Source organism: Sminthopsis crassicaudata, chromosome 3 (assembly GCF_048593235.1).
Source record: "Sminthopsis crassicaudata isolate SCR6 chromosome 3, ASM4859323v1, whole genome shotgun sequence".
In the NCBI taxonomy this organism is placed as follows: Eukaryota; Metazoa; Chordata; class Mammalia; order Dasyuromorphia; family Dasyuridae; genus Sminthopsis; species Sminthopsis crassicaudata.
The window spans coordinates 289,630,638-289,644,113 of NC_133619.1; the positions used below are offsets into that span (position 1 = coordinate 289,630,638).

The 13,476-nt window shown below is 32.0% G+C and overlaps 1 protein-coding gene across 2 annotated transcripts in view; it reads right to left on the minus strand.

The window, feature by feature from the left end:
- IL1RAPL1 (interleukin 1 receptor accessory protein like 1) overlaps positions 1-13,476 on the minus strand; it is a 1,478,533-nt gene that overhangs the window by 1,444,336 nt on the left and 20,721 nt on the right. The window lies entirely within an intron of this gene.

Below are 13,476 nucleotides of genomic sequence, written 5' to 3' on the forward strand. Positions count from 1 at the left end.
TAATCAACTATATCAATAAGCAAATTAACAAAAACCATATGATCATCTCAATAGATGCAGAAAAAGCATTTGATAAAATCCATCATCCATTCCTACTAAAAACACTTGAGAGTATAGGAATAAATGGACTATTCCTTAAAATAATAAGGAGCATATATTTAAAACCGTCAGTAAACATCATATGTAATGGCGATAACCTGGAACCTTTCCCAGTAAGATCTGGAGTGAAACAAAGTTGCCCACTATCACCATTATTATTCAATATTGTACTAGAAACGCTAGCCTAGGAAATAAGAGCCAAGAAAAAGATTCAAGGAATTAGAGTAGGAAATGAGGAAATCAAACTATCATTCTTTGCAGATGACATAATGGTATACTTAGAGAACCCCAAAGACTCTGCTAAAAAGCTATTAGAAATAATTCAGAACTTTAGCAAAGTTTCAGGATACAAAGTAAATCCACATAAATCCTCAGCATTTTTATACATTACCAACACAATCCAGCAGCAAGAATACAAAGAGAAATTCCATTCAAAATAACAGTCAATAGTATAAAATATTTGGGAATATATATATCAAAGGAAAGTCAGGAATTATATGAACAAAATTACAAAACACTTTTCACAAAAATAAAGTCAGATTTAAATAATTGGAAAGACATTAAGTGTTCTTGGATAGGCCGAGCAAATATAATCAAGATGACAACACTCCCTAAACTAATCTATTTATTTAGTGCTATACCAATTAGACTCCCAAGAAACTATTTTAATGGCCTAGAAAAAATAACAACAAAATTGATAATGAAGTGCAAAAGGTCGAGAATTTCAAAGGAAGTAATGAAAAAAAAAAATCAAATGAAGGTGGCCTAGCTGTACCTGATCTAGAACTATATTATAAAGCAGCAGCCACCAAAACCATTTGGTATTAGCTAAGAAATAGACTAGTTGATCAGTGGAATAGGTTACGTTCACAAGACAAAATAAGGAACAACTGTAACAATCTAGTGTTTGACAAACCCAAAGATCCCAACTTTTGGGATAAGAATTCATTATTTGACAAAAACTGTTGGGAAAAATGGAAATTAGTATAGCAGAAAACAGGAATGGACCCACACTTAACACCACATACTAAGATAAGATCAAAATGGGTCCATGATTTAGGCATAAAGAATGAGATCATAAATAAGTTAGAGGAACATAGGGTAGTTTACCTCTCAGACTTGTGGAGGAGGAAGGAATTTGTGACCAAAGGAGAACTAGAGATCATTCTTGATCACAAAATAGAAAATTTTGATTACATCAAATTAAAAAGTTTTTGTACAAACAAAACTAATGCAAACAAGATTAGAAGGGAAGTAACAAATTGGGAAAACATTTTTACAGTTAAAGGTTCTGATAAAGGCCTCATCTCCAAAATATACAGAGAATTGACTCTAATTTATAAGAAATCAAGCCATTCTCCAATTAATAAATGGTCAAAGGATATGAACAGATAATTTTCAGATGATGAAATTGAAACTATTTCCACTCATATGAAAAAGTGTTCCAAATCTCTATTGATCAGAGAAATGCAAATTAAGAAACTCTGAGATACCACTACAAACCTGTCAGATTGACTAAGATGACAGGAAAAAATAATGAGGAATGTTGGAGGGGATGTGGAAAAACTGGGACACTGATGCATTGTTGGTGGAGTTGTGAAAGAATCCAACCATTCTGGAGGGCAATCTGGAATTATGCCCAAAAAGTTATCAAACTGTGCATACCCTTTGACCTAGCAGTGCTACTACTGGGCTTATATCCCAAGGAAATACTAAAGAAGGGAAATATTTGTGGCAGCCCTTTTTATAGTGGCTAGAAACTGGAAAACGAATGGATGCCCATCAATTGGGCATGGTTGGGTAAATTATGGTATATGAATGTTATGGAATATTATTGTTCTGTAAGAAATGACCAACAGGAGGAATACAGAGAGGCTTGGAGAGACTTACATCAACTGATGCTCAGTGAAATGGGCAGAACCAGGAGATCATTATACACTTCAACAACGATACTCTATGAGGATGTATTCTGATGGAAGTGGATATCTTCAACACAGAGAAGAGCTAATCCAATTCCAATTGATCAATGATGCTCAGAATCAGCTACACCCAGAGAAGGAACATTGGGAAATGAGTATAAACTGTTAGCATTTTTTGTTTTTCTCCCCACGTTATTTTGACCTTCCGATTCCAATTCTTCCTTTGCAACAACAACAACAACAATAACAACAAAATTCGGTTCTGCACATATATATTGTACCTAGGATATACTATAACATCTTTAATATGTATGGGAATGCCTGCTCTCTAGGGGAGTGTTTGGAGGGAAGGAGGGGGAAAATTTAGAACAGAAGGGAGTACAAGGGATAATGTAAAAAATTACCTCTGCATACATACTGTCAAAAAATGTTATAATTATAAAATTAATTTAAAAAAATAAAAAAAGACAGTAGTAAGGTAAAATTAGTGTGACTTAGTAATTAATTGTATAAGGGAAATGAGGGAAAAGGAAGAAACTCTTCAGGTTATTATCTTAATAGATTTAATGAATATTAGTATATGTACCAAAAAAGTGAAATTTGACAGTAGACCTAGAATGATGATCCAAGTATCCTGATTTGTACACAAGTACTTTTCCTACTCCAAATAATTGCATCTACTTTCAGAATTAACTGTCACTGAAAAGCATTTTTTTTTAAATCTCTAAGCAATAATCTATTTATCTTTAACAATACATGATGGTGCCCACTGAGATTCAAATGGAAATAGAGTTATCCAATAATGAGATCATAGACCATGGCTAGATATGGACTAAGATAATGTCTTTTGTGATGTAACTTGGCTAGTTAAGGCATGTGAAAAAAGAAAGGATAATGAAAGCACATCCCAGATGCCTGGTGAACATTAGAGGAAGCAAAATATTAGAGGAAGCAAAGGAAAAGGTAATGATAAGTCATTTTGAAAGATGAAACTTGTCTAGGTAAGGATGAGAAACAACATAGCAAAGTGAAAATGTATAACAATAAAGAATAGGTTTGTGTATCTTAAAGACCAGAATAGACAAAACTGTAAATAGTGACACTAACCACAATGTACACAGATATCTAAGTGCCTACCCATTAGAAATGGCATTCTAAGTAATCCAACACTCATCAGTTGGTTTGAACTGTGATAGGTATGCAATTGGGTATTTTTACAGCATTGCAAGTTTGTTAGAAGAAACAAAGAATGGAGAGGGGAAAAATATAATCAAATGAGCCTCTCAAAGAGATATTAGAAGTTCCTGCATTCAAGCAACTACTCTGTACTAGGAACTCAATAGCTTTTCTTGAGGCAATGATAAAGTAAGCCTTGTTCTCTCCTGCAGCTGGCTGAATTTGCCCAAGAGACAATTTCCCAAACTCAATTACTACATTTTCCCTCTTTTTATAACATTAGTGTCTACTATAATGGTTTGCATTTTATGTTAGAACCCAAAATAAATTAAAATGAATTTTATATCAATTAACTCACATTTTAATAGTACACTAAAGTTGTGTTCAACTATTATAATTTTATCTCAATATTTCCAAAATTATAAGAAAAATCATCTGTAGAAGTTTTATTATTCACAATATCCTTTTCTTCATCATTGAGACACGACTAAAATGTGTATTTTAGTTTCTTTTTTCATTTTTTTGGCTTCAGAACTAACCAACTAAAGGAAAGCAAAATTGTCTTAAAATAGGTCCTTTCTATTTCACTTTGAAAGGAAAGGTGAATATTCTAAGAAAATGATCTGAAATATGTGGTTCTTTCACCCTGGGAAGGGGGCAAGGGAATACATTTAGAGTAAGGGAACAAAATATTAGAATTTCTATTTAGTACATCTTAAAAGGTAAAAATTTAATCTTAATATTTATTATATAGACTAACACTATTTATTTATCTCAATTCTTCCATATATCAAAAGGTTATTGATTTTATGTAATGAAATTTCTTGAAGAAAGGAGTCTTAAAATGTGAATGGGTTTTAACAATGGATCACTCATTTAGTCATATGCTTTCATTTTATTTTGATTGTACCTCAAGGTTGCATAGAGCTATTCTTCCTGCTTCTGGCTGACGAAATGTATTGACTCAGCACTGAAGGGAGGCAGCACTTTGAGATGATAAAGCAATTCCCTTATTGCTGCTTAGCCAGAAGAGCTGATGACTTGGTGAACCTCTAAAAATTCAGTAACTATCTCTTTTCCTTCCAACTTCCAGGTAACATCATATGCCTATGACTTCCTGTGAAAGGTGGAGGGAAGCTAGCTCACTCAATTTCTCTCTGGAGATACCTTGTCACTGCAAAAAACATGGCAACTAAAACCTATGATCTGATGGAGAGGAGAAGAGAAAGGAGAGAGGTCACTGAGGCATTCTTAATTCACAGAAGAGAATAAAATGAAGCCTAGAAAAAAAAAGAGAAAATAAGCAGACACAGAAAAACAGAATATCTTTAAAAGCTACAGATCAAATTTATTTTATACCTTAAAAGAAAAGAAAGCTACCTATAATAGAGACCTATAGTTTTTACATAATCATTTTCCTGATCTGCTGTACAAAAGAAAATGCTTATTTAAATTGCTGTTTATTAAGTACCAAAAAAAAAAAAATTAAAAATAAAGCCTAGGTCCTGCCTAAGAAAAACTGAATCTGCTTTTTCTCTGAACTGCTTTCTGGATGGCTTTTTCTATGTTAATTTTTCTTGATCTTTGGCAAAAAAAGTAATTTGTCTGAAGATGGCCATGTCTAAGTTTGGAGTCCACCTTGATAGATCAAGATATTTAAAGATAATGGTTTTTCACTTATTATTTGGTTTACTTCGGAAGTTATTTGTAGCACTAAAATCCATGTGGAGAAACCAATCAGCCTCCCAATGAACCCAGTTCCTAGACTAGCTTGCCTGAGGACAAGGACTTTGAGAGGGACAATTGAGAATCAAGGTAAATTTGCAAATTCCAAATAAAGTCAAGGAAATTTCTTCACATTCTGATGATTTTCAGTATTAGACTATAAACAAAGTAAAACACTAGTTTCCTCCTCCCCAATATTTCTCAGTCTTTCTATGAATACTCAAATGTATTTTATATTATGCATATATATGCATATGTATGTAGGGGAAAAATTCCTATCCTATACCAGAATTATATTATACAGTGAGTATGTTTCTTATGTGATTAATTTTCAAGGGACTGGACCTAGTGGAGGAGACATACATGAATCCAGAGAAATGGGAACTGTTTGTGGAAGCAAAGTGGGTATTATGTTCCAATCCATCAACTATAATTGTAATTGTTTTAATTAAAATATTATAATTTGTGTGTGCCTAGTTAACTGGATTTATGGATTATGCTAAATAGTTTTAAATTGATTTTAGTTTTAGTTGATAAAAGTGATTTTAGAATTTTCTGTAAAATAACTTTATATCCAAATTGAGATAGTATACCCACCTGGACTAATTCCTCACATTCCCAGTGCTACTTCCAAAGGCAGGCTGAACTTGCAAAGGTCTTTTAACTATTTGTCCCTTCAGGATTTTAGGGGTAAATCTAAAATATTTGAATTAGTTTCTAGTACTATTGCTCACAAGCTCCCACTGCTGCTTTAGCCATCTTGATAGTAGTTAGCCAACCAGAGTTAATTAGTTTTTTATTTTGGTGTAATTACTGATATGGGAAAGCAAAAATAATACAAATACATTTCTCTTCAATCAAGTCTAGAACACACTCTCCTACCTCTTCTTTAGGTCTTTAAGAAAACTATTTTCAAATGTAGTTGGCAAAAGATTAACAATACAACTTTTGGTAGGATAGAATCTCTTTGACCCTTCTTGGAAGTCTCACCAATTTCCCCAGTGGTATGTGTTAAGGCCCTTTGAAGAGTTCTGAAGATACACTATGATACACTCTGAAAGGTCACAAATTCCTTATTTCTAGTTTATTATCTGAAAAAAGGCTAGCAATAATTGAATATATAGGAGTGTATGAAATCTCAATTGACAGAATGTAGAGAAAGGAAAGAAAAGGACAGGAGGTAGAAATATAAGTCACATACACACACACACACACACACACACACACACACACACACACAAACAACTTGAATTTAGAATAACAGGATACAAAGCCTACCTATGCTTCTTACTATCTATGTATCTGTCTTTCAGTCAATCATTTCTCTCTCTGGTCTTCAATTTCTTAATCCATCAAAAGAAATAATTGGACAAGGGAAACATAAAGCAGAACCAGTATTGGATTAAGAATTAGAGAAAATGTTTTCAAATTTTCAGTTTCAACAATTTTTAGCTGTTTAATATTAGATAAGTTATTATTCTTCTAACTAAGCTACAAAAATAAAAGTTTGACTAGATGGTCTCTAGTTCTAAATCTTCTAACCTTTTAAGATAAACCAGTGAATGGGGATTTAAAAAAAGCTATAAGCTAGGATAAAAGAAACAATAAAGCAATATAATCCTAATGTCAAAGATGAGAGAATATCAAGGAAACAGTGGTAAACATTATACAATAGTGTAGAAAGATCAACAAGTATGCAAAAAATTAAAGATACTGGATAGGTCAATTAAGAAATAATTGATGCACCTTTATTTAAAAAAAAAAAAAAAGCAGTTTTAGTAGAGTGATGGTGACAGAATCAAGAGATTGGGAGAGTCGATAGACATCTGCAGAAGCAAAAGCATGGGGTATAGACTATTCTTTCTAAAATTTCCATAATGAAAATAAGGTATATAGGATTATAGAGTGAAGCCACAACAGGATCAAAATAAAGTATTTCTAAGACTGGGGCACCTAAGAATATTGGTCTCTCTACTTCAATTCTTCCCAATTCAGTCCATCTTCCACACTTTTGCTAAAATTTTCTTTAATCAAAGATCCATCCATGTCACTCTTATATTCAACAAATATCAATGAATTTCTATTGACACTAGGGTTATATCTAAACTACTCTGTTTAGAATTACAGCATTTCACAATAATCAGTAAAAACAACAGGTTATCTGGACCTCTCATATTTTTCTAGTTTTAATGAATATTACTTCCCTCTTCCACTTTCTGTGATAGAGTCAATTTGGCCTTCTCTTTGTTTCTCACATGGATACTATCTCTATTTTCCATATCTTTGTGCTAGCCATTATCAAGCCAAAACTGGAATCTTCCTCACCTCTTCTTCATAAAATGTTTCTTTTCCTTCAAGATATAGCTCAAGAACAACTTTCTATTTGAAGCCTTTCTTGATCCTCTCAACTACTAGACTACTTACAACAAAACTTTTTTTAAAACATGTTTTATCTGACTGTAGTTATTTATTTATTTATTTCCTCCACAGTAATGTGAGCTTTTTCAATGTAAGGACCATATTAATCTCTGTATTTATAATCCCAGGTCTCAGCACTGGTTATGAGTATACCTCTGGTTCTTAATATGTGCTTTTTGATTGACTGACATAGATAGAGGGGAAGGATATAGCTGAGAAAGAAAGGAGAGAAAGAAAAAGAAAGAATATATGGGGAAAAGAAAAGCTAGGAATGAAAAGGATCAAGGACACAAATAGAAGCATTATTGTTGAGAAGGAAAATAATATTTCATCATATATAATCAGTGGGAAAGAAGAGATGATTGGTGAAGAAACAGACAGGTTTTGAGGTATAAAGGAGAGATGAGTGATTCACAGGGTATTTCAATATTCTCAGTATTTATGAAGTAAAACAATTATTTTTTTGGCGGAGAGTAAATTTGGGCACTAGAATTGCTTAGAAAGGATTTAGAACAGATCTGTGCAGAGTATGATAAAGATTCAGTGTTAAAAATAATTTCTGGGCAAGATTAAACACCTGGAGGGCAATAACAGAAAATTGTAGCTCCAGATTATGATTTCTTCCATTGATGTTCAATAGCTCACATGTAGCAGGAAAAAAAAAAGATTTTGGAAGGTGACTCCTAATTTGGGTTTAAAGCAGGATCAATGAAAAGTTTAATTCATATTAGTTTCCTCCTATAGAACATGAGATTCTAAAAAGCAGGTTTACATTTCTATGCCTGGTACCTAGCATAGTGTTTTTTTTTGATTGATTAGTTGGTTATGAAAAGATTACATTCATAAACACCATAAGAATCTCCAGCTGTGCTTTTAGAGTCCTTGTTTTTAGTAGATCAGAAGGAATTTATTTATGCCCACTATTATTCACAGCATTGTATTCAGTACCAGAGCTGTTCAGTCTCCAATATCACAAAGCTATCATATTCCTATAGTATCATAGAAGCTAAGATTTGTAAGGCACCTTAAAGATCACATGGTCTGATTCCCCATCCATTGCAGGAATATCTTTTTTTTCGGATATCCCTAAAACAACCCTATTCCTTAAAGTGTAAGAATTCCAAGGTACATATCCTAAGAGAAAAAAAAATCCTCAGAGCAATACATATTCCTTTTGAATCTGTACTTCTCCTATTCTATACAGATGGACTCTGTTATATGTGGGGATCACAGCTATTAAATATTACTCACACTAAGCTTTTAATAGAAGGATCACTTTCCATATAAACATGGCTTTTCTCTCAACCAACTAGAGTTTCTTGAGCCCACCCACATGTAACTATTCTGAAATAGTCAAACTCCATCCACCCACTAGCAGCAGAGGAGTAACAAAGCAAATCAGACTTGAGTGCCAGTATGAAATGTTAAAGAAAGTAATCCTTTTTAAAATGGTTAGAAGAAAACTCAAGACTGTTAGTAGAACCAAGAGAGCATGCTGACAGGAATGTAATGTTTGCCATTTTTTTACACTTCCATCATTTTTCCCTTTTTGTTTCCATTACTGGCAGAGTGATGGCAAAATTTAACATACTATGTTTGCACTTTGGCAGGAAGAGGTGAATGACTAGATGTTTCACATTCAGAGTAATGTCAGTGGGAATATGCTGAATACCCAAGGGAAGGAAGGAATTGAAAGAAAAAAGAAAAAAAAACTAAACATGAATCATTCTATAATTACTTGCCTAGTGCATCCTCTGAAAGGTAATGTAATGAATAGACAGCCAGCCTCAGTGTTGACAAGTGGGCTCAAATTCTACCTTTAGCAGATCCTACTGTAAGCATATAAGTGTGGGCAAATCAGGGAGTCTCTGAATGTGACCCAAACAATACTAAAAATACTATTAAGTTGTAAATCACTGGCCTAATGCAAGGAGTTTCCATATCTGGAATGACCTTCATGGATTCTCCACAACAAACCAGACCAGGCCAAAACAAACACAGAATGGTCTCTGCTTGTAATTCATAGCAAACATCATTTTATATATTTTTAATTTTTGTTAAAACTTTTCATTTTAAAAACACATGCATGGATAATTTTTCAATATTGACCCTTGCAAAACCTTGTGTTCCAAATTTCCCCTCCTTTCTCATATATTCCCCTAGGTGGCAAGTAATCCAATATATGTTAAATGCATTAAAATACATTAAATCCAGTATATGTATACTTATTTATAATTATTTTACATTTTAAAGAAAAAAATAAGTACAGGTTACATAACATTTATATGGTACTTTACAAACCCTTACCCAACAAGCATACTTATTAAGTACTTACTATTATTAATGTATTCAATAAAAAATAAATCAATGGAGGGAGCCATTCTATTCTTTTTCAAACTACAATGTTTTGCTACAAAAAACTCCACTTCAATTGAAAAGAAATTGTTTTCACTTTATGATTTTACATACCTCTGATTCTTTTACTTGAAGCAAGGGAAACATGTGCCTTTAGTTTAAAGGAAAAGACAAATGCTACAAACTCCTGAATACTGAATACAATATTAAATAGCAACCTGTAAGCTGTTAAACGTATAAATATGAACTTTAAAAAAAGAATATGACAGTAAGTAGAATTGGAATGGATAATTATAAAAGTCTGTGATTTTAAATCATCTTTTTTAATGGATAAATAGATAAAATGTTCTTCCTAAATAAAAATAATTGAAAGCTAAGCCATACTTATGATTCATTTTGCTTTACAACTTGTCATCTACTTATCTGACCTGTCTCCATTTTCTTTCTTATAATACAGAAGCCAAATTATTGCTTCTGAAATACTTTGGTGTAATTAAAAAAGAACTTGATTCAAGGACTTATGACATAGGTTTTAATTCTGGTTCTATATGCCATTGGACAACTCAGTTCCTTTTTCTGGCCCTGAGATTCTTCACCTATTAATTATAGCATTGATGACCTAATGATGCCTAAAGTCAGTTTACACTCAAAGATTCTATAGTTCTACAATTCTGTAACTCTTTATTTCTATAATTAAGTGGCGTCATTTAACTACTTATCTGTTAAAGAACCTTTAAATTCATTGGTAGACTTTAGATCAGTGAACTTTATATCATTGTATATCAAGTAAAAGTGTTTCAATATAATTAATTTCCATTGCAATCCTGTTATTTCATTTTATATATTTCAAAACATTATTCTGAGAAAGGGTCCTCCACAGTCTTCACTAGACTGTTGATGTAGTATATGACACAAAAAAGAAGCTTCCAACTCTAGAGACTTCCTAGCATTCATAAAATAAAATATAAACATTTAAATCTAGTATTTAATGCCATATCACACAACCCTCCTTTACCTATCAAAATTCATCTTCAATTATTCTTAAAAATAGTTTTTCCATAGATATTCCCTGTTCACTTCTCCATCTCTGTTGCTTCTATTTGAAATTGTGTCTTCCATCAAACTTGCTAATCCATAGCCTTTTCTTCCTCCACTGCCCAACTTAAAAGCTAATCATCCATGTAAGGCCTTTTTTAAACTAACCGCAAACCATAATTAATTTTTGCTTTGGAAGATCTCATTACAGAAAGTTTCCATATACTTTTCTTTGTATCAGGTTATATGCTCTTACTGATTGACACTTAAATCACCTACTTTTTTGACAATATGTGATGATGTCAAACAATTGCAGCCAATGACATATAATTGGGATGTAGCAAATATACACTAAGGGCTTTGTCTTATATGCTACCTAAGAATTCTCACAAATTATATATATTTAAGCATTTAATAATATATATTTGCTTATATACTTGCTTTGAAAGTGTTCACCTGTATTAAGCATACATAAAACCTAAGTTCCTGAAAAGGGGTAATCAGATTTTTCTTTATATAGGCAACTATGTAGTACATTAGATAAGAGGGCTAGACTTGGAATCAGGAAGACATGAGTTGAAATTGCGCCTTACACACTTACTAGAATGTTACCCTGCTTAGTCATTTAATATCTGATTCAGTTTCCCCTCTGTAAATGGAGATAATAGTCACATTCCCTTCCTAGGATTATTATGGGAACAAAATGAAATAGTATATACATACATACACACACACACACACACACACACACACACACACACACACACATATATATATATATATATATATATATATATATATATATATATATATATATATATATATATATATATATATATATATATATATTATATATATACTATTTCATTTTGTTCCCATAATATATATATTATTCTTTGAAAATATCAAAGTACTGTATAAATGCTAGCTATTCTCTGCATGCGCGATATTCTTTTCATTACAGAAGAAAAAAAAAAGAAAAAAGGTAAAAGATTCAAGGGATATGTGTCAAAGGCAAGGAGAAATAGCAACATTTTCACCTTTCTTTACCAAGTTTCACTTCAAATGATTTTAACTATTTTTTAAATAAAATTTTTAATTCTTTAAAACTATCCAGATTTAACTTCAGTAACATTGGTCTTCTGGTTCCCCACCTACTCCTCTTACCATTTCTTCTCAGTCATCTTGTAATTAGCTTGCCTTCTTTTTATAATATTTCATGTATTTGACTTTCATTCCACAACTGGATGATAAAGTCTTATGAAAAAACACTCTGTTTGTAAATTCCTTTGCCTCCTGGACCATCTAGCATGGTGTTAGAAACATATTAGACCCTAAATAAATATTTATGTTGAATTGAATTGTTGTTGCATTGATTTTCACTAGAGCACAGGATTTTGCAGCAAAGTTATAGCATTATGACAAAATATTTCTGTAGGAACTACATGTCCATTTGCATTACAAAGTGCAATAAAATACCATATAGGTGAAATTGGTTTCAGTAAAAAGAAATTTCCAAGGAAGGCCAAAGCTATGAGGAAATAAAAAGTTTCATTGCAAAATATGATCAATTCCTTAAGGAACAATGAAAGATAATTAAATGAAAAGGCTGAAAGAAATTATATTCTGTAGCTTAACATACTTCACAGAGCATAACTAACTGCTTTTGGTCTATTTAGTGACTGTCTTAAGATTTTGAGATTTTGCTTGTTGTGTTTCATGCACATACTTAATTGACTACTCAGGATCCAGAACCAGATGATTGTGTCAGTGATTACACATGTGATATGATGATGATGATGAGAAGAAAGTTTGATTGAGTTAAATAACTTCATAAATAGTAAAGACAGGACTAGAATTCATGTCTTCTAACTTCTGGTGTACTGCTTCACTTCTAAATTCCAAATTCAATGTTTTTTTTTTTTTTTTTTTTTTTTTTTTCCTATTGTACCATTCTGATGATCAAGATAATGATAGTGGTGGAAGGGTAGAGTTTAGTTGAATAATTTCTGAAACTTTTTTATGTTGAAGGGGTTAATCCACATTTAACATCTGTATCCTAACTCTGGCATTCTCTTTGCTACCATCAGTAGTCAGATAGATCAAAATGATGAACTAGTCCTTATAAACTTAGTTTATGATTCCCATCCTGAAGATAGAATGTCATAGATTTAGAACTATATAATTCAGCTCCTTCATTGTACAGATAAAGAATCTGAGAATCAAATAAATTCTTACAGATAGCAGAGCAGTCATATGAACTCAAGTGATTAAGGCAGAATTAGTGCCCATGTTTTCTAATTCCAAATTTGGTAGTCTTTGTGCTATTACTTGAGATGGTTGATAATTTCCATAAGTCACTTAAAAATTTCAGGTATAAACCCAGAAAATTAATAGTAACACAAAATTAATATTTAATATATAGTGAATATCTAAAGACTAGTGCTATCTATTATTTATAATATTTAGTAACTAGTATCTAATAAATGGTATCTAAAGTAAAACTAGGATGTGCTTATCTAATATTTAACATTCTAAAAGTTTGATAATCATTTTAGATAAAGTAATTGATTCAAATATGAAATAATTGCTACAGATATGCCTTATACCTATTTTATATAAGAGGAAGTTGAGACTGATAAAAGTTAGGTGATTTGTCAGATAGCCAGTAAGTAGTGCTAGCGGTGGGATTTGATAATAGGTTTTTCTAAATTCCAGTCAATGACTCTATCCATAATACTTTACTGCC